The 27,935-nt window shown below is 46.8% G+C and overlaps 1 protein-coding gene and 1 long non-coding RNA gene across 2 annotated transcripts in view; both read right to left on the reverse strand.

Moving 5' to 3' along the window:
- The window catches only part of UBE2H (ubiquitin conjugating enzyme E2 H), a 43,739-nt gene that overhangs the window by 15,305 nt on the left and 499 nt on the right, over positions 1 to 27,935 (reverse strand). The gene's annotated exons all lie outside the window — the stretch shown is intronic.
- LOC140680525 (uncharacterized) lies at positions 112 to 26,833 on the reverse strand. The gene is made up of 3 exons (XR_012051885.1): positions 26,704 to 26,833; positions 10,625 to 10,721; positions 112 to 225 (listed from the first exon to the last, which is right to left on the reverse strand). It is a non-coding gene; the product is annotated as an uncharacterized lncRNA (long non-coding RNA).

The raw sequence follows: 27,935 nt of genomic DNA on the forward strand, positions 1-27,935 counted from the left end.
GTAAAAGCCAATTCCCCACCCTGAGGAATCCTGGCGTGAATCCTCAGAGTTTTCCATTTTCCATCCCCTCCTGCAGAGAGTAAGCTCAGATTTGGGAGAGCACTGGGATATGTTTGAAATAAATCCACTGCTCCAATGAATTCTATTTTCCCCTCCCACAGGTCCTATGCAAAATTGTGGCAATCTCACGTTAATTTGACTTGCAAGACCAAAAAACTCCTGAGTCTGGGGAGAGAAGGGGTGAAAAGAACAACAGGAAAAATCAAAGTGCTTTGGGAAGAAGGGAATACAAAGGGAAAGGCAAGTGGGGAAGAAGGGAATACAAAGAGAAAGGCAGGAAATCTTTATTCCAAGCCAGGCTCGGTTAAAACAATTAGTGGTGAAGTTTGATGAGGAGTTCTGCTGTAAATCAGGGTTAATGGATTGGGAATAACATCCCACAGTCTGGATAAGAATTACAAGGGAAGCAGGAGAAAATCAAAGGTTTGTTCCCACCTGAACTTTGGCTCTGCAGCTCCCACTTGAGGGAAGGGAACACGGAATATTTCATATAAAGATCCCTCACATCCCAGCAGGGGCTTGGCAGGGATGTTCCAGCTACAGGGAACTAAAAAAATTCCCCTTTTTTTCCGCCCCCTTTGGATGGAAAAGGTTTCCTGCTTTCATGGCACCAAGTTCGCCCAGGACTGCAGGAATTCCACAGACCTTGATGGCACCTGGGCACACACTGAAATATTCCCAACCCAGCAGGAATTCCCAAAAAGCACCAGAAACAAAGAATTCCTACCTCAGAGCCTCGATTTTAAATTCCAACCTATGAAATCTGCTGTGTGAGAACAGGAATTCCAGGGTAATGGGAAATTGGGATAACGGGAATTTTGGGATAACAGAAATTCCAGGGTAATGGGAAATTTGGGATAACAGTGACAAAAACTGGGATAACAGAAATTCTGGGATAATGGGAATTTTTGGATAATGAGGAAATTTAGAATAAGAGAAGTTTCAGGATAATGGGAATTTTGGGATCAAAGGGGAAATTTGGGATAACAGAAATTCCAGGATAATGGGAATTCTGGGATAACAGAAATTCCAGGATAATGGGAATTCCAGGATAACGGGATATCTGGGATAACAGAAACTCCAGGATAATGGGAATTCTGGGATAACAGGGAATTTGGGATAACAGAAACTCCAGGATAATGGGAATTTTGGGACAGCAGTGACAAAAACTGGGATAACAGAAATTCCAGGGTAATGGGAATTTTGGGATAATGAGAAAATATAGAATAAGAGAAATTCCAGGATAATGGGAATTTTATGATAACGGGAATTTTGGGATCAAGGGGGAAATTCGGGATAACAGAAATTCCAGGATAATGGGAATTTGGGGATAACATAAATTCCAGGATAACGGGAATTTGGGGATAACAGTGACAAAAACTGGGATAACAGAAATTCTGGGATAGTGGGAATTTTGGGATAATGAGGAAATTTAGAACAACAGAAATTCCAGCATAATGGGAATTCTGGGAAAAGCAGCATCACTCCAGGTTTGTGCTGAAAAGGCTCCCAAGAAGTGTCGTGGCTGAGGGACATTTGTCACCAGATCTTTTCACGGCACTCAAACTTTAAAAGTTCCTGTTGTGGTACTAATTCCTCAGGAAATGCATCCCTGGATAACTACTCCAGGTTCCCAGAGTCCTGCATGGTCCCGCTGTGTGCGATGATGGCCCAGAAAATGTTGAATTTTCTGGATTTGCACACTCACAGACGCTTCACAGATCAGATTAAACACAAATGGTTTTACTTTGGACTAAATCAAGTCCTGCTTAATAAAAAGCAGCTCCCCCAGGCTGATCCTCAGCAGCTCCAGCCTGGATGCTCCTCAGCTCCCGGAGTTAATGCCAACTGGAAATTAAAGCTGAGTTTTCCACACTCAGACTCAATCCTGGTGTTGCCAAATTCAAAAAATATTCATGAGCCACAGAGGGCCACACAGGAATATTGTCCTTGTTGTGGCAAAGACTTAGAATTCCTACCAAAAAATCAGAGAGTGAATGAGGTTCATGAAAGGGAGAAATGTTGGGATGAAAGTTTGGGAACAACCGCATTGTTTATCAACAGAAAATCTTCCCTGTGAGGGGGGTGAGACCCTGGCACAAATTCCCAGAGCAAATTCCCTGGATCCCTGGGATGTCCAAGGCCAGGCTGGATGAGGCTGGAGCAGCCTGGGACAGTGGGAGGTGTCCCTGCCATGGTTTGGGTTGGAATCTTTAAGGTCCCTTCCCACCCAAACCATTCCCTGACTCCATAGCTGAGGACAGACTGAAAATAAAGTGGATTTCAGCAACAAAGCCCTTGTATCAGCACAGGGGACATCTCCACAAGTGCAACAGCAGAAATGAAGCTGGGAAAGCCCTCCTTCCTTGAAATCAGGTGAATTCCAGTTACTAACACAGCTGAGGTGAACCATCTGCCCTCTCCCTTCTCCATAAAGACGCCCAGGAAAGAGAAATCTTGGAATCCCACCAACAAAAGAGCTGAGAGCACTCCTGGGAGAACTGCATGGAGCTGGTACAGAGAACATTTCCTTCCTAGAGCTTTTTCCACCTCCAGAAACTCCTCAGGAAGGGAAAGAGTTCTTGCAGAAGCTGGGACTCTGGGAAATCCAGGAATCTGAGGCAGATCTCCAGGCTTCTCCATCCCATAACCCGTCCCAGCAGCACAGGGGAGCAGCAGAAGGGACTGGACACCTCTGGAGCAGTGTCCAGACCACATTCCCAGAGAAAGCTCCACCATCATTCCTGGTGATGTACCTGGGAGTGAACCCAGGCTCTGACCCAGCTGTTATCTCAGCTCAGGCTGAATTTTTTCCATAAGGCAAAAGTCTTAAAGCCAATCCCAAATGAATTCTGCCCCAGACATGCCAGGAATTAATCAGCAGGCTCAGATCCAGGAGCAATCCAGGCCCACAATCCTGAAGGAACCCAGCTGTGCCGAGGGCACTGGGATGTCCTCTCCTGCATCCAGGTTCTGGTGATGGATCCTGCAGCAATTCCAAGAACTCCCAGGAATGAGAAACTCTCCACGTCTTCAGAAAGTGAGCACAGCTTCAGGAAAGCCCAGGAAAGGAGAACCAAGAACTTGGAGCAAGATTCCCACAATTAAGGTGATCTCCACACCTTTCTCCTGGGATTGCTGTATTTGTGCCCAGAATTCCCAGCCACCCCTTTCATTGGATACTGATGTGTATCCCTGCAGAAAGCCCCCAGGAATTCAACCACACATCCAGCATTTTTTGGGAAGACCATTTTGGAAGACTATTTTTTGGACCTTTTAGTCCATCCTGTCCAGGTTAATCTCTCTGCACCCACGTTCTCTTCATCAGTTAAATTTACAAAAATCCAAGCAATTAATGGATAAAGACTTTAAACATTCCTGATTCCAGGGGTTCACCCTGGAAGGAGCCCTTGTCCCCACAGCAGGACACAGAGCCAAGCTCACAGCTACAAACCCGTCCTGTAACACATCCCACACCCTGAAATGTTTAAAAACCATCACCCAAATCCCTCCCAATACTTTTGGCCTTGCTGCTTTTATCTCCTCATCACCTCAGGATGCCAACTGGACCTGGTGCCAAAAAAACCCAGTGGAAAAGTCAAGAAAAAAAGAGAAAAATCTGGATATGAGTCAGATCTCTAAGCTCAAAAGCCACAGAAATGAGAAAAGAGTCCTGAGGACCTGAAGATAAATTATCTTATTCCCAGGACTATGAAGAGAATTTTAACACCAGTAAACAGTGGGAATATTGAGATGATGCTATGGAAGCTTGTTTTCAAATAACAGCTTGGAAGGGCTGCTGGGAAAGAGCCAAGGGAATTTTTCAGGCTCCCCTTCCAGTGCCTTAAACATTCCAGGAGCTCCAAGGAGGACAGAGCTGTGGATTCACACAACAGGAACAGCCCAGGTCCCTGTGACAGTGACAGGAACAGCTCAGCTCCCTGTAGGGATCAAGGCTCTGCTTTCAGGGCTGAACTCATTGAGGAAACAAATGGAAATTGTTTCCTCAGAATAAAAAGCAATTTAAAGCATTTTGGTTTTTCTACATCAGGACGAAATTCCCACAAAACCTTTCAAATCTGGAGTGTCAGGACCTGTCCAGCAGTCAGGAAAAAGTGGCCACTGTGGATTTGCCTGTTTCAGGGTCAAATTCCCATTTCCTCATCCTCATGCAGGGCCACCCACCACTGCAGGGCTGGATTTCCCCTGCAGCAATAAAATAAAAATTTGTTAGGATTTGACTTCACACTCAGATCTCCCCAAATCCCAGCTGAACATCATGGCCTACAGATGGTCTGTCTGTTCACAGGGTTGAGTGGCTTTTTCCTGGCAAACATTTCACTCAAAAAAGAAAAAAAAAAATCCTTTCATTAAGTTTCTTTAAAATTAACATTAGTTACAAGCTTGGGAAAATGAGTTTTCCAGCTAAAAATATTCAGCAAGCAACTCAAGTGGCCACAAGCAGCTCTGAGCCAAAAGGAGCAGAAAGATGGAATGTCCTGTGGAAAAATAAAGTTGTGGATTTATCTGGGGGTTACAACTGAAGTGAGAGATGGGTTGAGGGTCATAATGAAGAATTAATAATTTTTTAAGGATCTGTGTCACGTCCTCTCTTATTTAGACATTTGTCTGCAGGTGGATTACATCACCACAGAAATCATCCTGAATCTGAAGGAAAACCAAACAGCACACCTGAATATATTTTAAAAATAAAAAAGAAACCATCCAGCTTTGCCACCTAAGCAGAGAACCTGCCTTTGAGCTAATAAATCACCTTATTTTGTGATAAAAGGTGATTTAAACATGAGATTAACACTCAGACAGCTGATTTTTTTTTCCATTGTGAAGAGCTCTACACCACCAGCTCTATGGAAATTTGAGGAGTCAGAGGTGAGAATTCTTCTGAAGGCTTTGCAAGCAGCAGTTCTGCAACATCAATTACCTCCACCAGTGCAGCTGATGGTTATTCATGTTTATTTTCTTACAAAGGCAGATGAGCCCCAGGATTTAGGAGCTCCCAGTGCGTGGGCAGCAAAGGGCAAGTTCAGCTCAGTCCCTCCCTGCCTCCAAGCCTCTGGAAGCTGCTTTGCCTCCTCCAAAGTCCCTCCTTGTCCTGGTACAACATCCCCAGGTGCCCACGTGGCACATGAAACCACAGCCAGCACCGGGGCTTTGATGCTTTCAGGAATATTTATCCCTGTTTTCCCTTTATCCCTATTTTCCCCAACTCCCCGCCCATTATTCACATTTAACTTCCCTCTTCCAGCCCTGCAGGGCACCAGAAAAAATAAAAAAAAAGGACTTTTAGAAGTCAAAAAGGTTACAGAGGCCACAAAAAAGCTGTGGTTTCTTGGAGCAGCAAGAGGTGGATTTTTAGCACCTGATTTGTCACAAACTTCTTGAGAACTCCAGGCTAAAATGATTCCCATATTAAAATCCACGGGTTTCCCTCAAGCCAGGAATTCTCACTGCCACAGGGCAGCCTCAGAGTTTCTCCCTTTAAGCAAAGAGGTTTTTTAGCACCAATCCCAGGTTTGTTATTTGCCAAGAATGTTCTGTTGGGGTTTTACCCTCACATTCCTGGGGCAAATCCCAACTTTGCTTCCTCTGGAGATGCTCCAAGGGCTCCCCTCTGCTCTGGAGCCAGGCTGGGAGAGCTGGGAATGTTCTCCTGGAGAGGAGAAGGATCCAGGGAGAGCTTCCAGCACATTCCAGGGCCTGGAGGGGCTCCAGGAGAGCTGCAGAGGGACTGGGGACAAGGCCTGAGGGACAGGACACAGGGAATGGCTCCCACTGCCAGAGGGCAGCCATGGATGGGATCTTGGGAATGAGGAATTCCTGGCTGGGCTGGGATTGCCAGAGCAGCTGGGGCTGCCCCTGGATCCCTGGAATGCCCAAGGAAAGGCTGGAGAAATCTGGCATGGTGGGATTGGAATGGGATGGGATTTGAGGTCCTTTCCCACCCAAACCTTTCTGGGATTCTGGGATCAAGGAGGCCCAGAATCCATCCCGAGGGATTTTTATGGAAGTTGGGGATGCAAAAGGGAAGGGAGACCCTTCCTGGAGTGCCAAGATTCCCAGTGAAGCTCCCAAATCCCAAAATTCCTTCCTGGAGTGGAGTCGGGGTGAAGATGGATCCAATGCCAGGCTGGGAGAGCTGGGAATGGAGGGAATTCCCTGGGAAAGGGAGCTTGGGGTGGGATTTTGGGAATGAGGAATTCCTGGCTGGGCTGGGATTGCCAGAGCAGCTGGGGCTGCCCCTGGATCCCTGGAATGTCCAAGGAAATGTTGGACACTGGGGCTGGAGCTGCCTGGGACGGTGGGAGGTGTCCCTGCCCATGATCTTTAAGGTCCCTCCCAACCCACACCATTCTGGGATTCCGTGAGTCTGAACTGGCCTTTTCCAGGAACCCCACAGCTCTGAAAGCCACAAAACCATTTTGAATCCTCCAGAACACAGAAAAAGGACAGCAGAGCACTCAGAGGACAAACAGCTTTCCCTTGGCTCTGCTGATCCCTGTGACAAGTGAAGGGACACCTCAGCACAGAGGGTTTTCACTCCTTGTAAGACAACCCCAGCTCTGTCTGCTGCCAGAAACGCCCTGCAAGGACAGGAATTGTGAATTAATAACTGAGCAGCAACCTGTGCCTGCCTGCTGAGTTTTCATTTTACTGCACACAAGACTTTCCTTGTTGGAAATGCAGCTTTGCTTTGAAAAAAAAAAAAAACAACCAAAAAAAACCCTTCCTGGCCACTTCTCCACCAGGTTTTACCTGCCTGAGGGAAGAAATCACACAAAAAAAAGAGAAAAAAAAAATTCTTCAATTATTCTACAGGCATCCCTCCCAGTTTCACATGAGGATGGCAAATTTCCCCCAGACAAACCCCTTGGTCATCACTGACCCCATCAACTTTCCTGGGAAGCAAAAGGCACCTTCTGGATGAAAACAGGGATTTGAGGAGAAGGAAATGCTGTTCCAGCAAAGCCTCCAGCCTGCCCTGCTTGCTTTGGAGCTCCTGGTGATTTACATCTGGCTGATTTCCACCCAGCTTTGTGCCAAGAAACTGGAGTAATAAAGAAAAGGTAGAAGGAAAAGTCAGCTTTTCCCTGGAGACACTTTGCAGCCGAGTTGGCTCTCTGAAGCCAGCACAAACCAAGTCAGCATTTTCCTCCACTCCAGCCTCCAAACCTGGTTTTCCTTCCCCAGAAGCACCACAGGAAAAAAAAGGTGCATCCCATTCCATGCTGGATGGAGCAGCACTGCCCTTCTCCTACAGAAATAAATCCACTTACTGCCCTCCCCAACCCTCTGCTGCTCCCTTAAAAAGTTTCAGCTTGGAAAAAAAGGCAGGTAAATATTGGATCTTTTATCCATGGAAGAGAAAGGAGATGGGAAGGGTCTGGAGGGGCTGAGCCTGGAGCAAAGGAGGCTCAGGGGGGACCTTGTGGCTCTGCACAAGTCCCTGCCAGGAGGGGATGTTGGTTTTCTTAGCTTTTATAGAGATGGGGTAATTGAGAGGTGTTTTACAAGATTTTATTCTATTATGAATCACAATAAATAGTAAAACACATTCTAATTCTCTATAATATCTAATCTTTTTACAAAACCCTATTTTAAAACTTCTTTCTAATTCAATCTTTCTCTCAACAATATCATCTCTAGTCTATAACCTTCCTAAATCAACACATCTCATCTCAATATTTATATACAAATATACCAAACTATATAAACTTACTAACAAATTTTACAAATTCTTCACAAAATTCTTCACAAATCCATTTCCCACACGGGGACAGCCAGGGGGGTTGGGCTGTGCTCCAGGGAACAGGGACAGGAGGAGAGGGAACGGCCTCAGGATGGGCCAGGGGAGAGTCTGGGGGGATTTTAGGGAAAATTCCTTCCTGGAAAGGGTGGTCAGGCACTGGAATTGCCCAGGGCAGGGCAGGGGTGGAGTGCCCATCCCTGGAAGGATTTAAAACCCTGTGGATGTGGCACTTGGGGACATGGGTGACCTTCCAGTGCTGGGAATGGCTGGACTTGATGAGCTCAGAGGACTTTTCCAACTAAAATGATTCCATAATCCTGTTTTTTTTTTTCCTGTTTGTTTGTTTTAATTAGATAAAACAGATTGGAACAGACTTGTCTAGAACTGTGCTCAGCTTCCACGGGATGGGCCAATACTCAACTGCAGTGGTGGCACCAGGAATTCCCTCCCTCCATCCCATAAACAGATCACAATCCCTTCAAAGAAGAGCTCCAGGATCCTGGCAAGGAGATTCATTAGCCAAGGGGAGAAGAAGCTGGCACAGGAATTTTAAAGGGGATTGGATTTGATGGAAGGGAGCTGGAATGAAGCTGGGATCAATAAAGCTGAAGGGATGTCCCTGTGTGTGACCACAGCACAAAATTTCCTTAAATTTCAGGAAAAGCCAAACAGGGATCCAAGAGGGGCAATTAACACCTAATTAGAAGGAACTTTCAAAGAGCAAACTCCTTAAATGGATCCTGCAGGGAGGGAACTGCAGGGAGGACTTCTCTGGGATAACTGGAGAGGCAAAAACCATCCTCAGGATTCCACTCTGACCTGAGAGCTTCCCGGGAGAATTCCACAGAGCTGGAAATCATCAGGCACCAGAAGAATTCCCCACTCTGAGTCTCAGCTCAGGGGAGCCAGAGCTGGATCCAGGAGCACTGAGGGTGGAACTGGAGTAGTTCTGGTGGCCACACACCTGTCCCTGAGCTGCAGGAGCAGATTTAATGTCTGCATCACCCCAAGCTCCCTCCCAGAGAAGTTGGTTTCCATGGAGATGGGACATGCTGGTGGAATCGAGTGGTTCGTGTACAAATCATCAACTTCTCAAACCAGCCAGAAATTTCAAGTGTGTTTTCAGAGAAACATCAGGAGGAGAAAATACAACCTTTGCTTTTTTCCAGGTGTGCTGGCAACGGTTCATTTCCTCTTTGGGAGGATTCAGGAAGTGCTGAAACTCTTGTGAAAGAGTTTCCCGTGGTTGTGAAACCACAGGACTGAGTGTGACCCCAAATTTGTGCTAGACCTGACACCAAACCCAAGATCTGAGTGTATTTTGGGCCTCATCACATGATTTACAAGAAGCAGATTGCTTTGACATATTCAAATACTTCTCCAATTTAGTCTTCAGGGAAAAAAAAAAGTATTATTTTAAGATGTGGCCCTTTTCCCTCAAGGGGAGTTTGGGTTAGGTTGTTGTAGATTTTAGTAAAATGTTTTTTTCACTTGCAGAAATCTCTACAGGCATTCAGAAACTGCCTCAAAGCACCTCAGCAACGAAGCCCCAAAGAGACAAACATCCATCTCCTCCTGCTGGAAAACCCTTGGGATGAGATGTTTGCACACAAAGCAGAGGAGGCCAAGAGCTGAGCTTTGGCAAGGGCTTATTCAGAAAAAAAAAATTTAAAAATCCAGAATTATGTCAAGGTCTTGATTTTAAACAAGATAAAAGCGATTCGTGGCAGGAAGGAGAAAGTGTCAAAGGAAATATTTTAAGCTTAAAATAAATGAAGCTTAAATTTAGCTTTGGCATGGAGCAGGTCCAGTTCTGGAGGCAGATTGCACATCCTCTCTGCTGCCCACTGCCAGGACCTTTCCTTGCCTGCAAAAGATGCTGAATGGCCCCCAGAGACTGAGGAAGAAGATGCTGAGCTCAGCTCAAACTCCAGCCTAACACTGACTTAAAGAAGGGTGAAACTGAGAACTGGTTTAATCAACACTCCACACTGGGATGCCCCAAGAAACATCAGGCCTGGGAGAGGCTTCCCACAAAAAAACTGAACTTTGAACTGCTGAAACACTTCCAAAGTCGTGCTCAGGATCCCAAAAGGATCTCTCCACGGCCTGCCAGGAGCAGAACCCAGTGGGATTTTTGCTCTCCTGCTCCCCAGGCCTCTCCAACACCAAGGAAAACTGAGTTCTCTCCAGTTTTGTTTTGCAGAGCTCCTTCCAAGCCCACTAGAAATACTCAGGGATGCATTTCCTGATCCTACCTGCACAAGGGTTTTTTTCAACCCAACTGCTTGAAATTCCAGCCTGGGCAAGCTGGGCTTGACCTCTAAACCAGACTCAGAGCCCACAGAAATGGACAGTGCCAGTGAAAATGAGGCAGCTCTGTGCTCACAAAGCTGCTTCAACTTTAATTCCTCAATAATTGGCTTTTGTGCTTCAAATCCAAACTCCCAGCAGGAGCTGCCTCCCACCCCAGTGTTTTCTGCTCCAACCACACCAGCAATAAAGTCTCCCAAAGATATTTTGGGGGTGATTTGTCCCTTGAAGAAGAAACAACAACTATCTATGATCATATCTCATAGAATCATAAAATTTGGGTGGGAAGGGATCTTAAAACCATTCAGTGCCACTCCTACCATGGCAGGGACACCTTCCACTGTCCCAGGCTGCTCCAGCACCAATGTCCAACCTGGTCTTAAAATAATTCCAGGGATCCTGGGGCAGCCACAGCCAACCTGTGCCAAGGTTTCACCACCCTCAGAGGGAAGAATTTCTTCCTAAGATTTGATCCAAACTTACCCTCTCCAGTTTTAGGCCATTCCCCAGTTGTTTGTTCCAGAATTCTTTGCTACTTGAGCCAGCAGCTCCAGCAGTTCTGAGCCTTCCTGGTTCTTATCTGCCAATCCTCAAAGAAAAGAGCTTTAAAACAAATCTCCAAACCCACTGGGATTTCTCCAGCACAGGTGGAGGAAATAAAAGCCAACTGAATGTGGAAATTAAGCTCAAGATTAGTGCAATTCCTTTAAGCTAAAGTAACACAGAGGAAAATCTTGCTTTGCCTTCAGTGCAGATTTCCCACCACCCAATCTGAAGGAATCCACCAGGTGGTTTTTTCAGGGTGGATCGTTCCTGAGGCACCTGGGTATTTTTGTTTCTTTCAAAACACTATTAAAAACACACTTCTTTCAAGAACAAATGAAATTCTGCTCTTCTGATTCTCAGGTGCAGCAGGTAAAGCACAGAGCAGCTCACAAGCAGTGGAAAATCAGGATGAACATCAAGCCTGTGGAAGGGGCTTGCACCCAAAATTCTTCCCAAGTGCTGAGGCAACACCCACACCTTGGAAAGGCTCATTTGGAAACCCATTTGCAGTCCTGCTCCTTTGATTCTGGGTAATGCTTACAACAGCTCTCCATGGCCTGCCAGGAACAGAATCCTGTGGGATTTTTTCCTTTCCTGCTCCCCAAGCACCTCTAAACTCCATTTTGCTCCTTCCAATCCTACATGGAAATATTCTGGAGCTGGGGACCTGAGGGTGCAGTGACTTTTACAGATCCCTCCCAAACCCCAGAGGATGGGATTTGTTCCCTTCTCTCCCTGCCAGAACTTCCAGAGGGATCAGATTTGCTTCCCCCCTCCTTGCCTTTGTTCAAAGTGTTTTAAAGGAGCAGCTCAGGCAGGATTTACACACAATCTCCCTGGGTTTTTAGCACAAATTCCAAACCTGAAACACAGACCTGGTGAAGTTACAACCACAATTTCCCTTTTTTTTCCTCTCACACCAAAGCAGAAAAACCCCAAGTGATTTAGGAACAAGCACCCTGGTTACACACAGCTGAAGTTTATAAAATTTTCCTTCTTTCCAGGTCACCTGCCACATAAAACCACCACAAAGCCACACAGCAGGAAACTGCAGCTCAGGGTTGCAACAGGAAAAGGTGCAGGAGTTTCCTGCATGCCAGGGTTTTGTACATAAATTCCTCCAGCAATCCAACGTGCCACTGTCACAGCTATTAAATCAATTATCCTCTTCATCCTTCCAAAGGAATGAGGGCAATGGGGCACTGTGGCTTCCCCAGTGCATCCCATAAACACATCCAACATCCCAGGGCTGCCTGGGAACAGCCAGGCTGCACGAGTGGGTTTGGCCCTCATTTTTGTCCAGCACACGTGGCTGTTTCTATTTAAAGAGTTCCTTAATAAATCTGAGTTTATCACTCAGCTTTCTGCCAAGTCAGGTGGGATTGCACTGTATGGATCAGTCCAGAGAAAATACAAATACACAATTTTCAAGGTTGGCTCAGTTCAAGTAGTTCCCATCAAGTCATTAACCTTGGAAAAGTGGAATCACAGGCTGGTTTGGGTTGGAATGGACCTTTAAACCATCCAGCTCCACCTGCAGGGACACCTTCCACTACTCCAGGCTGCTCCAAGTTCAACCCAGCCTGGCCAACTCTGCTTAGAATGGAAATGAAAAAATTGACAGACGGGCAGTTAATCACCAAACCACCTGCAAAAAGTTCATTTAATCACCAAACCACCTGCAAAAAGTTCATTTCTCAGCCTAGGAAGTTCAGGAAATCAGGCTGGTCCTTCCCTTAATCCCAGCAATTCCTCCTGATCCAGCTCCCACCATCAGCCTTTGCACCGAGAACGACACTGGCCTGCAAAAAAGCCATTTTCAGTCTTGAGCTTCCCAGGGGTTTTTGGCCTTTCCCAAGGGATTAATTGCACAGGATTTTCCTGCAAGTGGAAGGTCTAAAGATACATTGTGTTGCAGAGGAAGACACGAGAGAGCCAGGCTGGAATGAACAATGATCCCCACAGGAGTTTCCGAGGAGGAGCCAGCAGAGCCCTGGGAGCTTCCTCTGCATTTGGGAATTTCTGAGCTCAGCAGGCTGCCCAAACCCCAGCAGAGCTGCCATGCTGAAGGCAGGCATGGAAAACGCAGATTTTTATATTTTTTTTAATACTTTGCAAACTTTGGAGATCCTCCTTGGCTCAGCAGGAGAAGGAAGAGGTCCAGGCTGCTCTCAGGCATGGGGATTTCTCTATGGGAAAACTGATGACAGGAAGGCAGGGATTAAAACTGTGGAATGGTTTGGGTGGGAAGGGATCTTAAAGATCACCCACATCTACCCCCTGCCATGGCAGGGACACCTCCCACCATCCCAGGCTGCTCCAAGCCCCATCCAGCCTGTCCTTGGGCACTTCCAGGAATCCAGGGACAGCCCCAGCTGCTCTGGGAATTCCATCCCAGGGCTTCCCCACCTACCCAGCCAGGAATTCCCCCTCAATAGCTGATCTAAAACTCCCCCCTCTCAGCTTTCCCCCTCATCCTGTCCCTCCAGGCCCTTCCAAATCCCTCTCCCTCGTTTTTTAAGTCCCCTTAAAGCACTGGAAGGGTTCACTAAAGCCACTCTGGCACAGGTGACAGCAGCACAACCAGAGAAAAGAAAAAGGGATTTTTTTTGTAACAGCAGCAGCAGCAGAGCAGAGGGTGTTGGTGGAGCACAAAACATGAAGTCCTGCTCACTGTGGTCAGAATTCCTCCAAAAAAACCTCCAAGCTGAGCAGTGGGAGGGCTGCAGGAAGATTGGGATGTTTCCCTGGGAGAGTTTGGAAGGTGCTCTCACTGCTGGAAGCTCTTGGGAGTTCAAGTTCCCCACCCACAAGCACCAAACCCACTTGGAGAGGGAAAGCAGGACACAGGGGTGAGTTTGCATCTGCTGGCATCAGGAGCAAATCCCAACCCAGACCTTGTTCCAGCACATCTGCTCAGGCTGAATTATCCCACTTTCAACTCCCTAAACTGCTGTGGAAGGAGAGCCCAGGGGAGTTGTACAAATCAGCCATCCCTCAATTAATGTCCTCGTATTTCGCAGAGTTGTGGGAAGGAAAACTCACCTGGAGGTTTCCCACAGGAATAACAATACCTGGGGTTTGTTATGTGGATCAAAAAGAAAAAATACCAGCAGTCAGTTTAAAATTGAAGTTGAGCTTTGGGTTCAGGCCTGGAATACACCCCACACTGTCAGGATAAATGGTGTTGTCAGGACACTGCAATTCCCAGCTTTTAGGCTGTTTTTAGAGTGAAGGCAGAGCTTTCTCATAATTAGTTAAATTCAGCTGAAACAGAAGATTCCTTGACATCCTCTCTTTGAATCACCATTATAGAAGAGACAAAGGAACACCACTGCAACTGCACTAAAAACTAATTAACAGTTTAGTCGTTAGCAGGTGCAGCTGCCTGAAAAGTGGGATTTTGTCACCAAGTTTGAAGTGTCTCCTCCTTCAGAGAGGAGCTGATAAAAACCCCCCCGAGTTTTCCCCAGCACAGAACAAAAAGCTGGAGCCGACCTCTGCCAGATGCTCTGAATTCCAGGTGACCTCCGGCAGAGCCAGGCAGCTTTTCAAAGACACACATTTACCACAGCCTTCTTTAATAAAACAGAATTAAGCAGCCTTGACACACTTGAAGCCATTTTGGAGGACAATATTACTAATCCACAAATAAAAAAAAAAAAAAATCCCAATTAACCAGTGTGCTGCTGCAAAGAACCAGGATGCTGCAACAATCAAAGAAGTTCAAATAAAGACAGCTTGGAATTACAGAACCGGCACACTGCTCCCAGCAATTTTCCCTTGTGCTGCCACAGTGACTTATTTTCCTCCCCTTTACTCATCTCTGACATTTGACAATTTTAGCAGAGATGTGGGGCTTGGGGAAAAAAAAAAAAAAAAAAAAAAAAAAGTGGGAACATTCCTTCCTTGAGATAAATTTAAAGGGTAATGAGAAAAGTGGTTTTCTCCCTTTATCCCGAGCTGCTCCCACCCTAAACCTACACAAATTTCCAGCAGCAACCAGAGTTCAGCAAGCCACATTTTTTGGGGACATGGAGCTGATCCATACACAAAATTGGGCCAGGATTCTCCTCTTGGCCACCTGGCAGCCCTAGATGGGACTCAAACCCCTGATCCGTACAGAAACTCCATTTCCTGTTACTCTTCCCTGCAATTCCACCTCCACTTCTCCTTCAGGAACTTCCCAAACCAAGCTCAGCCATGTCCCTGCCCAGTGGGATTAAAAAAAACCCAAAAAACAACAGGGATTTCAGGTGGGGCAGGGCTGGCTGGAGGGCACAGCCCAGAAAAAGGGATGGGGCAGGAATTTGGATCCAAAACCTCCCTCTTCTGGCTCACTGGCTAAATTTAGCCAGTGTGGTAATGACCTAAAAACCAGCTGATGTGGGTTTCTGTAACGCCTGTGGCAGCTCCAGACACTTCCTGAGAGAGGGATGTGCACGTGGCAAAGTCCTGCTGCCTCCTGGGTGACTTCAGGAGACCCAAAATGGGAAATGTGGGCATTATTTCAACCTGCACCCAAAGATTCTGCTTGAGCCAAGTGCTTCCTGCTTCTGACCATTCCTATATCCTGAAAGAATGAGGGGGAAGTTCCCCTTTCAGGGTTTTTTTTTGCTGTTTGAAGCACCTTGTAAAATGCCTTCAGCATCACAGCCCTGTCCAGCTTTTCCTGGGATGCTCAGCAGGACATTCCCAGCTGCCCCTGGAAATAAAACAAAACCTGCAGAGGATTATCGAGTTCACCTTGCCCAGGTTTCACCTCTGGTGCTTTCCAAGTCTGGAGAGAACTGGCAAGAGAAACTCACACACAGAACATCCTGAAATGCTTTAATGACACTGAACTTTGCATGGCACCAGAGAAATCTGTGACTCTGGAAGCCACCAAGAGCCACAGAGGACAATTTAAAGGACTCAGTGGCTACTGGGCTGAAAAAAAAAACCTCCACAACTCTTTAAAAAACCCCATTAATGCATCTCCTGAGCCTGCAGAATCCTGTTATGTGCCAGCCTCACTGAGCAGGAAGCCCCTGCAAAAAGCTGAAGTCCAAAAAGAAGGAAACTACAGCAAATTCAACATTTATCAGCACAGGACTAAAATTTGCCTCTAACAAGTCAGAGATGATGGTTCAGACTCAAAGCAACCAGTTAATATGGAATTTTGGGGTGGAAAGGACCTTAAAGATCTTATTCCCTCACCTTCCCTAGACCAGGTTTGGTGTGTTGAAGTTTGCCATGTTATATCACAAACTCTTCTCACAAACAGTTCCCACTTATCCAACCAACTCCAGGGAAAAAACCAAAAAAACTAATGGGAAAACAGCCCCAAAACCACGTTGAGAAGAGGCACCAGCAGCACCAGGGCCCTCTCAAGGCACTCTGCCACAACAGAATCCCTGCACAAACCCTTTTCTTCCTACATTTAAACAGGTGGAACAGGCAAATCTTTGCTTACCCCTCAGTCTTTTCCAATAAATGCTGCTGAAGTGAGGAAAAATTCTGATTTCTTTTTCCAGAGAACTGACATTTAGAAAGCTCTGGCAGTTTGGGACCACACCTGAGGAGCTACAGGGATTGTTGTGATGCAGCTGAGGGAGAGCAGCTCGAAATCCCAGCAGGAGGATCTGACCCTCTGAGACACACCAGAAAGCCAAACACACCCCTCTCCTCCACAATCTGTTCTAAAAATGTTCAATTTACTTTAGCACCAGGATTAAACACCGGGCTTTGCACTGGGTCACCAAATTTCCTGACTTCAGAGCAAAAGCAAAGTTGTGGCAAACCTTGAAATGCAAAATGGGGCCCTGCCAGGGATGAAAGGGATCCACCAGGGGCACATTATTGCTCAGCAGCTCACTTTTAGGGGATCTTTTGTTTCATCTGGCAAGGCTCAAGTCTCGATTTTACTTCAAGCAGTGACCAGTGACTCAAGCAGGGTTCACAGTTTAACAGTGAATTTGCTCAAACCATGTGGGAATATTTCACCAGTCCTGCCAAACTGGGGGTTTGAGACACTTCTCACCCCTGTCACGGGTGTTTTGGGTTTTCTCCACGTGTAGAACACGCTGGTTTTGCCTCCTGCCCAGTTTGCAGAAGGAGGTGATTTTCTGGGGAATTTTTGCTCCAAACTGGGCAAGCATTTAAAATTATCTTTTCATGGCAACACCAAACAAAACACGGCAGAAACCATGAAGTAATAAACCCAGTGGGTTCTGAGCTTTCTCAGCAGTTGTGAGCATGACAAAATCTGTTTATATCCAAGACCCTGGAGCTTTCCAGGAGGCATGGGAGCTGGAAAAAAGCTTGGAGCAGGGTGAGTTAACACCTCCTCACATACCTTCCCTTTCAAGGAACACAGGCTCTGGCTCTGACTTACCGGGATCTGATTTCTGACATCCCAACTTTTCAACCCAGCCCTGTGTCCCCCCCTTTCTCAAAGCACATTCTCCTGTTGGGATCTGAGCTTTCTCCAATATCCAGGCACGGATTCCTCCCCTGAGCCAGGAGTATTAAGTTACCAACGATGTTAAACAAAGCACTGATCACTCAGCTTCCTTATTTCTACTGCTTCCCTCAATCCAACACTGACACAGCCTCAAAAGTAAAGAAATAAACAGTGAGAAACAAAAAGTAGGAGGTGCCTTCAGCAGCAGCAAGGACTAAATCAGTGTAACCACGCTGAGTCACCTCAGATCTGGCATTCCCAGGATAACTGCTGCACTCCTGGAAGGAGTCTTCCTTTATTTCAGCCCTGCTAACTTTGGGATCGAGGATTCCCAAGCAAAGCCATTCCCAAAACTAGTGAAAATAAGCCCCTGACTGATTTATTTTGTTTTTTATCCAAACAAAGCCCCTGCAGAGATCTGACACTCCCAGGATAACTGCTGCACTCCTGGAACGACTGTTCCTTTATTTCAGCCCTGTTAACTTTGGGATTGAGGATTCCCAAGCAAGGTCAGCCCTGTAGCCCTGTTAACTTTGGAATTGAGGATTCTCAAGCAAAGCCATTCCCAAAACTAGCTAAAATCAACCTCTGACTGTCTTTTTATCCAAACAAAGCTCCTGCAGAGATCTGACACTCCCAGGATAACTGCTGCACTCCTGGAACGACTGTTCCTTTATTCCAGCCCTGTTAACTTTGGAATTGAGGATTCTCAAGCAAAGCCATTCCCAAAACTAGCAAAAATCAGCCCCAGCTGTCTTCTTATCCAAACAAAGCCCCTGCAGAGATCTGGCATTCCCAGGATAACTGCTGCACTCCTGGAAGGAGTCTTCCTTTATTTCAGCCCTGTTAACTTTGGGATTGAGGATTCCCAAGCAAGGCCATTCCCAAAACTAGCAGAAATCAGCCCCTAACTATTTTCTTATCCAAACAAAGCCCCTGCTGGTTTCCAAACCTGACTTTGTGTTTAGAGAGCTCCTGAAACTCAGCAGCCCAGCCCAGGGGGATGTGGGTGCCTCGGGAAAGGATCCCAGCTGCTGAGCCCTGGGCAGGGGCACGGCAGAACATGAGCTCAGCGCGAAAGCAGCCGGGGCATTGTGAGGTTTAAAACCTGCCTGGCTGCCATGTGAGACCGGGTCCAGCCCTCCTGGCTTTGGAGATCTGAGGGGGAAGGTCAGCGAGTCTGAATTAATGGCATCAGACAGAAGAAAAACAAAATCAGTTTCAGTTGCTTTCAGCAGAAAGGAGAGGGTGATGGAGCGGTGGCTTCCTCTGATGGAGCAGCTTTCACCCGATTTAGCAGCAGAGAGAAACCTCTCCCCATTCCCACAAGGGAAGAAAAACCAGGGAAATAAAAGGAGAATTTAAACAAAGGATCGATTAGAAAAGGATTTTCCATGAACAAATCAGTTTGGGAACAGCCAGGAAGCAAAGGCAACTTTTGGGCTTCATCTCTCACCAATTCCATGTCATGTTCTTGCTGCCCAGGCAAGTGTGGGGCTCCCACCCCTGGAAGTGTCCAAGGAGAGTGAAAAGTGTCCCTGCCCATGGTTTGGGTGGGAACTGGATGATCTTGAAGCTCCTTCCCACCCAAACACCCTGCGAGTCCATGTTCTGCTCCTCCAGGTTCCTCTCAGTGCAGATCTCCCAATATTATGTTTTAAAAAGCCAACAACTCCCCTCTCGAAGTGCATTTGAAAGCTAAACCTGGCCTTTTCCAACCCAAAAATAGATCTGGCTTCACACCACTCACACTCCACTAAGCACAGCTCAAAGGAGCAGAGTCATTTTGTAAAACTAAGAGGAGTCTTAACTCTTCAACTGTGGCCACGCTGGTGATCCAAGAACTTCAGAGCCCAGTTTTAAATCAGCACTTTGATTTAGAAACCCCTTTATGGGCAGAATCACTCTCAATCTCTGCTCAGACAAGCCAGGGTTGTGCTCTCATGCAGCTTTCCTGCTGCAGAAATCGGGTGTCTCCTCGGACACAGCCTCAGAGCAGGCCTGGACCTGCCAGCACTAAGACAAAACAAAGCACCACAGCCCACAAAAAAAAAAAAAAAAATTGCCAGCGTGGTTAAGTTAATAATTTATCAATCTTTTCAACTTTGCATCCATTAATCTACCACGGTGGAGGTTAATCTGGGACACTCAGGCTCAGTATCACACACTGGTTTTTTACTTTTTCAGGGGTTACGCTTGGTGAGTTGTGTAAAGAGCTGATCCTACCCTAAAATTTCTTTAGTTTTATCAAAATCCCACATTTTACAACCAGCCAGTGTCTGTCCCTGGTGCAAACATCCTCAAGCTCACCTTTCCATGCCATTCCTGGCTCCAGGGCTGGGGAGCCTGGGCTCCTCCTCCCTCAGTGCCATTCCCTCATCATGCAGGGCAGCACCTCACCCTTCTTCCCACAGCCTGTCCCAAACCAGGCTTCAGGAAAGATCCCCAGCCCAGTGCCCAGAAACTGCTGTGACACAGCTGTGACACTGAGAAGGCAGCAAGGATCTGCACAGCTCTCATTTCCACCCCAAGTCCCCCCTGCCACTGCTCAAACCCGGGTAAAAGACCCCTGGAATTTGGCAAATAATGCAAAATTTATTTAATAATCAACTGTCAGCTTTTAACCTCAACCATTCAGAGGGAATGACAAAAATCCTCCAGGGTGAAGCTCCTCTAAAAGGCAGCTACTGTCATAAATGTAGACTTTTCCCAAAGAAAACATTAACAAATTCAAAACATTCATTTTGAAGGAAATAACACCAAAAAACCCCAAACAATTAAATCCAGAGACTGCAAAACCTTTCAGAATTATCCACCCAGACGTTCTGTTTGTACAATCCCTAAAAATATATACATTTTACGTTGTTTTCTTGTAGTGATTCCAAGGAAATCACACACAGGGAAATGCAGCAATTTCTGGAAAGCTGCATCTGACCCTCAGCAAAAACAATCCAAAATGGCTCTACCCCTTCCTCACGCTGAGTCACGAATACCTGGGAGTCTCCAGCACCTCCTGGATGTGGATCACGCAGGATGTCCAGCCCTGCTCTGCAATTCCCAGCTCAAAGGGATGGAAGCTGACAGACCACCAGCTCAGTTTACAAATGATCCACCCCTCCACTCTGCAACACCTCGTGCCAAGTGATTTGGGAGTGATTTGGCTTCTCCTGGAAGGCTGCATCAATCTGCTCCAGGGAATCAGTGAGGTGATTTAAGATTAGAGGACGGCTGTTGGAAGCTGCAAAATAAAACAGTGGCCAAGTCCTGAATCCAGAACCAACCCTATCATTACTGGATGCACAAGAAGCAGCAAAATCACTGTTTTCCAAGAGATTAAATCCACCCCCAACCTCAGACAGTTCTTTAGGGAGGCTGAGGAGCTGGGAAAAGATGGAGAGTGAAGATGGGGAGGCAGCAGCTGGTGGTGAGGGTCATAAAGGTGATGGGATGAGGGGAAACAGCAGATGGAAATCCTGGGAAGAGACTGCTTTGGTGATGGGAGAGTGAATCCTTGCACTCCTCTCCAATAGGTTATTCCAGGGGTATCCACACCAAGCCACAAACAGCTGAGCGTCCCAAGGAGGTGAAAAAAAGGAATAAAAGCAGCAGGGAAAAGAAAAGCGAGCTCTGCCAGCAACAAAACCAACTCAGCCCATTCCCCTGGGATGTGCTGAGGGATCCATCCCATCCAAGAGCTCATCCAGAGGCTCCTGCTGGAATCCACACAGGCTGCAAGGCCCAGTGGAAAGCAAAGATGACAAGGTCAGATGATCTGCGAGCTCTGTTTTGGTGAGGAATAACAAAGGACGGGGCTCTGTGCTCATGATTCCAGAAAGAAATGGACAAAATCCACAGGGAAATGGAGGCAGTGAAAGGAGTGCACACAGCAAGACACACAATGAAGCGCTGAGCTCTGACACACGCACACACATCTATAATTCACATTTTGTATTTTTAAAAAAAAAAATGTTATTCAGCATTTTTGCTGCCGGAATAAAGTCCAGGACAGCAGGAAAATTCAGGCACTTCTGCCTCAGCGTGGAATCACCTCTGACTTAAGCAGACAGTGAAAGCAGGAGAAATTTGGCTGGGAATCTGCTCCATATGGGAGCCTGTCACTTTAACTGTGGGCTCTCCTTCCTTCCCAACAACCTGTTATGTGTTTATCCCGGGATGGCTCCGATTAAATCACGGTTTCAGAAGGGCACCGAGCACCAACAGGTGCTGAGAACATTTGGTGACACTGCACCCAGCTCTGGCTGCTTCCAGAGGCACCTTCCCTTCCCAACTGCCCCATTCCTGCTGCTCTGCTCGATGGGAGGGGGAAAAAATCCCAGGAAAATCAACAGGGGAAAAGGCTATCAAGGCTTTCAATCTAGGAATAAAACCCAAGGAAACAAAGAGGGGAAAAGTATAGCAAAATTTGAAATTTAGGGGAAAAAAGAAGAAAACAAGGAGAGAAAAAGTCTATGAAGACTTTGGGTATAGGAATAAAACTCAAGGAAACTAAGAAGGAGAAAGTCTATCAAGACTTGAAATTTAGGAATAAAACCCAAGAAAACAAAGAAGGGAAAAGTATCAAAATTTGAAATTTAGGGAAAAAAAAAAAAAAAGAGAAGAAAACAAAGAGGGAAAAAGTCTATTAAGACTTTCAATCTAGGAAAAAAAACCAAGGAAACAAAGAGAGGAAAAAGTCTATCAGGACTTGCAGTTTAGGAATAAAACTCAAGGAAACAAAGAAGGAGAAAGTCTATCAAGACTCGAAATTTAGGAATAAAACCCAAGAAAACAAAGAAGGGAAAAGTATCAAAATTTGAAATTTAGGGGGGGAAAAAAAGAGAAGAAAACAAAGAGGGAAAAAGTCTATTAAGACTTTCAATCTAGGAAAAAAACCCAAGGAAACAAAGAGGGGAAAAGTATAGCAACATTTGAAATTTAGGGGAAAAAAGAAGAAAACAAAGAGAGAAAAAGTCTATGAAGACTTTGGGTACAGGAATAAAACTCAAGGAAACAAAGAAGGAGAAAGTCTATCAAGAATTGAAATTTAGGGATAAAACCCAAGAAAACAAAGAAGGGAAAAGTATCAAAATTTGAAATTTAGGGGGAAAAAAAAGAGAAGAAAACAAAGAGGGAAAAAGTCTATTAAGACTTTCAATCTAGGAAAAAAACCCAAGGAAACAAAGAGAGGCAAAGTCTATCAGGACTTGCAGTTTAGGAATAAAACCCAAGGAAACAAAGAGGGGAAAAGTCTATCAAGACTTTCAATCTAGGAAAAAAACCCAAGGAAATGGAGAAGGGAAAAGTCTATCAAAACTTGAAATTTAGGGCAAAAAAAGAAGAAAACAAAGAGGGAAAAAGTCTACCAAGACTTTGGGTACAGGAATAAAACTCAAGGAAACTAAGAAGGAGAAAGTCTATAAAGACTTGAAATTTAGGGATAAAATCCAAGAAAACAAAGAAGGGAAAAGTATCAAAATTTGAAATTTAGGGGAGAAAAAAAAGAGAAGAAAAAAAAGAGGGAAAAAGTCTATCAAGACTTTCAATCTAGGAAAAAAACCCAAGGAAACAAAGAGGGAAAAAGTCTATCAAGACTTTCAATCTAGGAAAAAAACCCAAGGAAACAAAGAGGGGAAAAGTCTATCAGGACTTGCAGTTTAGGAATAAAACCCAAGGAAACAAAGAGGGAAAAAGTCTATCAAGACTTTCAATCTAGGAAAAAAACCCAAGGAAACGAAGAGGGGAAAAGTCTATCAAGACTTGAAATTTAGGGCAAAAAAAGAAGAAAACAAAGAGGGAAAAAGTCTACTAAGACTTTGGGTACAGGAATAAAACTCAAGGAAACAAAGAGTGAAAATGTCTATCAGGATGTTCAGTTGAAGAAGAAAAAATCCAAGTAAACAGAGAGGAAAAAAAATCCATCAAAAGTTTCAGTTTAAGCACTCCTCTGCTTTTGCTTCCCCCAGGACACAGGGCAGGGATCCTGCCCAAGATGTGACAGCCTGTGCAGGGAATTGTCCCTTTGGGAATCACCCCCGTGCTGGCATTCCCATGGAGGCAGCACACCTGGAGCCTCCAAGGAATGATCTCCTGCAGCGATCCAGGTGTGAGCTCCCAAGGAGGCACTCCAGGATTTACTCCCTCAGCTTCCAGACTGTCTGCTCCTCCAGGAACAGCGCAGGACAGGAATTAAGGGCGAGTTTGAAGGAGAAATTAATTTTAAAAACCCCAAAACGTTAAAAAAAACCCAATCATCATTTAATACCAGTGCATGATGATGAGCAGAACCAGGACAGAACACTCCTGTGAAGATTACATTTAATTTTCTCCTGGCAAATGAAACAATGCAGGGTCTCATGGAGGGGCATCTCCTGCTTCACCCAAAATGTTGGGAGCTGACAGGGTCTGCAGGACTGGGAGCTCAGCTCCCAGCTCCCATTATCAGCTCCTGCTGCCGAGAAATGCCGAGCACGTGGGAGTCACTCCAGGAGATGTTTCCAAAAGCTCAGCAGGACTGTAAAATAGTCGTGGTGACACTTAAAAACAATCCCCTACTACAAATCCAAGCACAGCTTCCCTAGGAAAGCCAGCAAAAGCAGCTGGCCCAACCTCTTGGACCCAGTGGAGGGGAGAGCAAGGAGAGCATCAGACAGGGAATGTTTGTTTTCCTGAAATCCCATGTTCACTTTTGGGGTTTTTAAACTGTTACGACAAAGAAAAGGCCTCTAGAATTTGTTTAATCAGCATTTAATGCTCTAATGCCACTTCAGAACTGGGAATCTGGGAAAGCATCATCCTGCCAGGCTACTCAGGGTTCCAAAACTCTGCTCCAAGTCTAAGGAATGAGATGGGGAAATAATTAAAATGACCCCTATTTTTTATTATTTTAAGCAGGGCTGGGATGTCAGGCTCCAACAGGCACTCTGCTCCAAGCAGCCCTAACCAAATCCCTATTTCCCACTTTGAACTCCATGACTGTGGCAATTCCACGATTAAACAGGTGCATTTGGCTTTCAGGCCTGCTTGAGGAGCCCCAGCTCCCAAATCCTCCCCAGTCCAACTGACAAGGCAACAAAGGGAGAGTGAACTTCCAGATCCAGCCAATTTTTTTGGGAAATAAAACCATCCAGCCACCAGCAAAGACTCCAAATTCTGCTCTAAAAGCAGCGAGATTATACCCTTGGAAGTTGCCATTTAGGCAACAAAGATTATTTATTTTCCTCCAGTTGGTTTGGGGAGAGATTTATGGATTTTGAATTCTCCTAAAGACAGGCACCACCTCCCAAGCCACGTTTACCTGATTTGATTTATAAACCACCACCTGTGACAGCCTTTCTGGGGAAAAGGGGGGGCTCTCCCAGTTCTGGGAAGGGGCTGCTGCCACGTCTTTGTGCATTTTGAAGCATCACCACACGATTCCCCTCATCCCTGGAGACCTCATTAAAACAGAGCCCCAGAAGTGGAGCAGAAAGAAGCATAGCGTGACATTTGAAAATTTACATTCAAAGTTTCCAGAAATATCCATCCTTTAAAACAAAACAAAAAGGGGAAAAAAAAAAAAAAACCCCAAACAAAACAACAAAGCCCCACCAAACCCTACCAAAACAAGACATTCCAGTGCACACGCTCTTCCCTGGGGACAGGCCAAAGAGAACAACTCCACGTGACCCTGCGATTGCTCAACGCTGCTCTTGGAAGGTGTTCAAGTGGGATGATAAGTGCGGTGTAAGCCTATAATGACCAGAAAAAGGAATTTATCCCAAATGTAAACTCTGTCCTAGCCTTTGCCTCCACGGAGCAAACACGGGTGGGGGAGTGCTGAGATTACAAAACGCTCTGCAGGTAAACTAAGGAGCTTTGTACCTTTATTCTCCTTGACTCAGGACGAGCCTAAAATTAGCAGGGAGAGCGACGCTCGGTGAATTATGCTCCCGAACCCCCGGCTCTGCAAACTGGGCAGCACAGGGAGATTCAAACAAAGCTGACCACTATTTATAATTCCTTTCAGGCACAAAACAGGGTGACACTTCCCTTTTCCAGCTCTGACGCTTAAAAATAGAGCTCGGGGACTACAAGGCAGCCAGCAGCGTTTCTCCACAAAAGGAGGAAAATAAATCAGCGCTAAATAAACTCCCGGCCAAGGGGAAGCTGCGAGCGCAGCGGAACAATAAACCCTGGGGTTGGAACGGGAAAGGGCCCCGGGGTTTGGGGGTGCTGGGGTGGGTCCCCCATGGGTGTGAACACCCTGGCAGGGGCACCCCATCAGCTGCAGCCTCGCTCCGCCCCGGGCCCGGTTTCCGGGTAGTAACAGAGCAGCCAATCCGCGGAGTTGCGAGAGCTCGAGGCCTTTTCCCTGCAAACACGGCTCCGAGGCTGGCACTCGCCCCAAAACTGGGGGAACCACAAAGGGGAGCCCCCGCTCTGCCATCCCCAGGGTGGGAGCTACCTGGAGAGGCTGGCCTGGAGCCCGAGGGCTTCCCACTGGGATAACCCTACGCTTCCAGGCCGCTGGCGAGCGAGGCCGGAGGTGTTTTGGGGAGCGCGGAGCTTTCCTCCAAAAACCCTGCTCTGAAAGGTCACAGGTTACCCAGGAAACTTTGGCTGGAGCCCCCCAAAAAGGGGAGGAGCGATTCTGGCTCTCTGTTCCCAGCCTCAGCAGCACAACCCCAGTCCAAAGGGAGACAATGAGTGCCGGGGAGCTGGAGCACATCCTGATCCAGGAGATTGTTAAACGTCGGTGGCACAGATTCCCACAGAGCTCTGCCCTTCCTGCAGCCCCACCGAGAGCAGCCACCTCTCCCCTGCCCTCCTCACAAAGAGGCTTCCACAAAAGGACACGGACGTGGCAGGACTGAAAATAGGAATCACAAAAAGACCTCGCTCAGCTCCTAAACCTGTCAGAGCAGGAGAAGGCAGGAGTGGCATTCACCCTGCTCGGTGCCCCCTCCCTGCTGGGAAAGGTAGCCCTTGGCAGGCCATAAATCCATACTATTATTCTCCGTTGAAGACGTGGAAAGGGGATGAAAAGGGAAACTGTAATGAAAATGGCAACAAAAAGGGGGGGGGGTGGTAAGAAAACCCCAAACAAAAACCCTCCACAGCAACAAAACCCTGAAAGCCCCAGGAGGAGATGCCCTCAAGCACATTCCTTCAGACGAGTCCCTCCTCTGGCCACCACCGAGACCCTCCTCGCTGCCGTGTCTCAAAGGAGACCCTGATTTCAGATCAGCTTCCAGAGGGGGAGATTCCCCAGGGAAGCGGCTCCGGGGCCTAGTGAGCTGCTCACCCCGGGCGAGTCAGGCAGACAAACAAAAAAAGGCTGGGGAGGGAGGGAGGGAGAGAGGGAGGAGTGGTGAGGAGTCATCTGACACATCCAACTTCCTAAGTTTGTTGTCCGCAGGAGACCGACTGCTCTAACCCTCACCCCTTGGAAAACAAGGAAAGCAGAGCCGACAACAAGAGCTTTGCTTTTGGAAAAGCCATTAGGGGTTCCTTTTGTCAGGGGGCAGAAAGAGCAGAGCAGAAACTGCCCAGCACCGAGAGGAATCCCAGATATTCGGGGCTTTCTACCTACCCAGCTCCTAGAAACACACAGCAAAGCCACTTCGCAGGGAAAACCTGCTCTTTGTCCTCCAAAATGCTTCGATCGCTGGAGAAGCCGGCAAGGAACCGAACAAAAAGGGAGGGGGGGAAGGAAAAGAGAGGGGGAGGGGAAAGGGAAACAGAGCAGCAGCCGATCAGGTTGGGCCTCGGCCCCGCTGTGGCCCAGAGCTCTTTCCAGGGTATCCCTAAGAAAGGTTTTCCCCCCTCACTAAACAGCTGGAATTCCCGACCCTCCTCCCGGTGCGATTAAGCATCGATCGCAATTGGCGGAGTCTGACATGTGTGTAACTTTAAACCCCCGGATAAAAATAGCTCCGATTCGAGCACCATCAGGACTCATTTCCTATTTGCTTAAAAACAGGGCGAAAAATACACCGAGAGCAGCTTTGTGGGGAGAAAGGCGCTGCGCGAACGTCAGACAAGTTTCCTTCGATAAGCCACAAACAGGAGCGCTGCTGCTGCTCCTCCCTCTCCCCCCCCCCCCTCCAAAAAAACACCACCAAATCCAGATAAGTTTGTTTATCTCTCCCTGGGAACTAAATCAGACCCGTTTCTCGACCCCTCGAAGCAGCACGGCAGAGCCACCAGCCCCGAGTCCTGCTGAGGGAGGTCGGGCACGTTCAGGAGACAGATCCGAGAAACATTTCATCCACTCTTGCCATTGCCACCCTTTCCACGCTCACACCGCCACCTTGTAAACAAAAACTATTAATAAAACAATCCTAGAACCGAATTCCCAATGGTATTTTTCAACGCCACCCACTCTCCAGACAGAGAGAAAAAAAGGGATTCACTGCCCCGTAAAAGGCCAGGAATAAAAACAAGGAGAAAAAATATAAACAGATCTATGTAGGAAGAAGGGGAAAAATAAGAAGTAATAAAGCTTAACCAAACCTAGAGGGTTACATAAACCTCTTGGGAGACGGGCTCGGGCCCTGATGCCCTTCACCCACCCCTGGGTCTGCTGAGCCAGACCCCGAGGGACCCCCTGCCCCATCCTCCCCAAAAAATTAAATCCCTAAGCCGGCACCAGAAGCTTCATGAACAGCGGGGTGAAATGGTGGAATAAATAATAATAATAAACCCCACAAAAGCCTTTCTTTGGGCTGTGGCTGCTGGAACTGCTCTTCCCTTCTTCACCCTCCCCAGGGCAGACAAGGGGGGGTGCGGGGCACCCGGATTGGGGGGGCATCACCGAGGGCC

Source organism: Taeniopygia guttata, chromosome 1A, assembly GCF_048771995.1.
Source record: "Taeniopygia guttata chromosome 1A, bTaeGut7.mat, whole genome shotgun sequence".
In the NCBI taxonomy this organism is placed as follows: Eukaryota; Metazoa; Chordata; class Aves; order Passeriformes; family Estrildidae; genus Taeniopygia; species Taeniopygia guttata.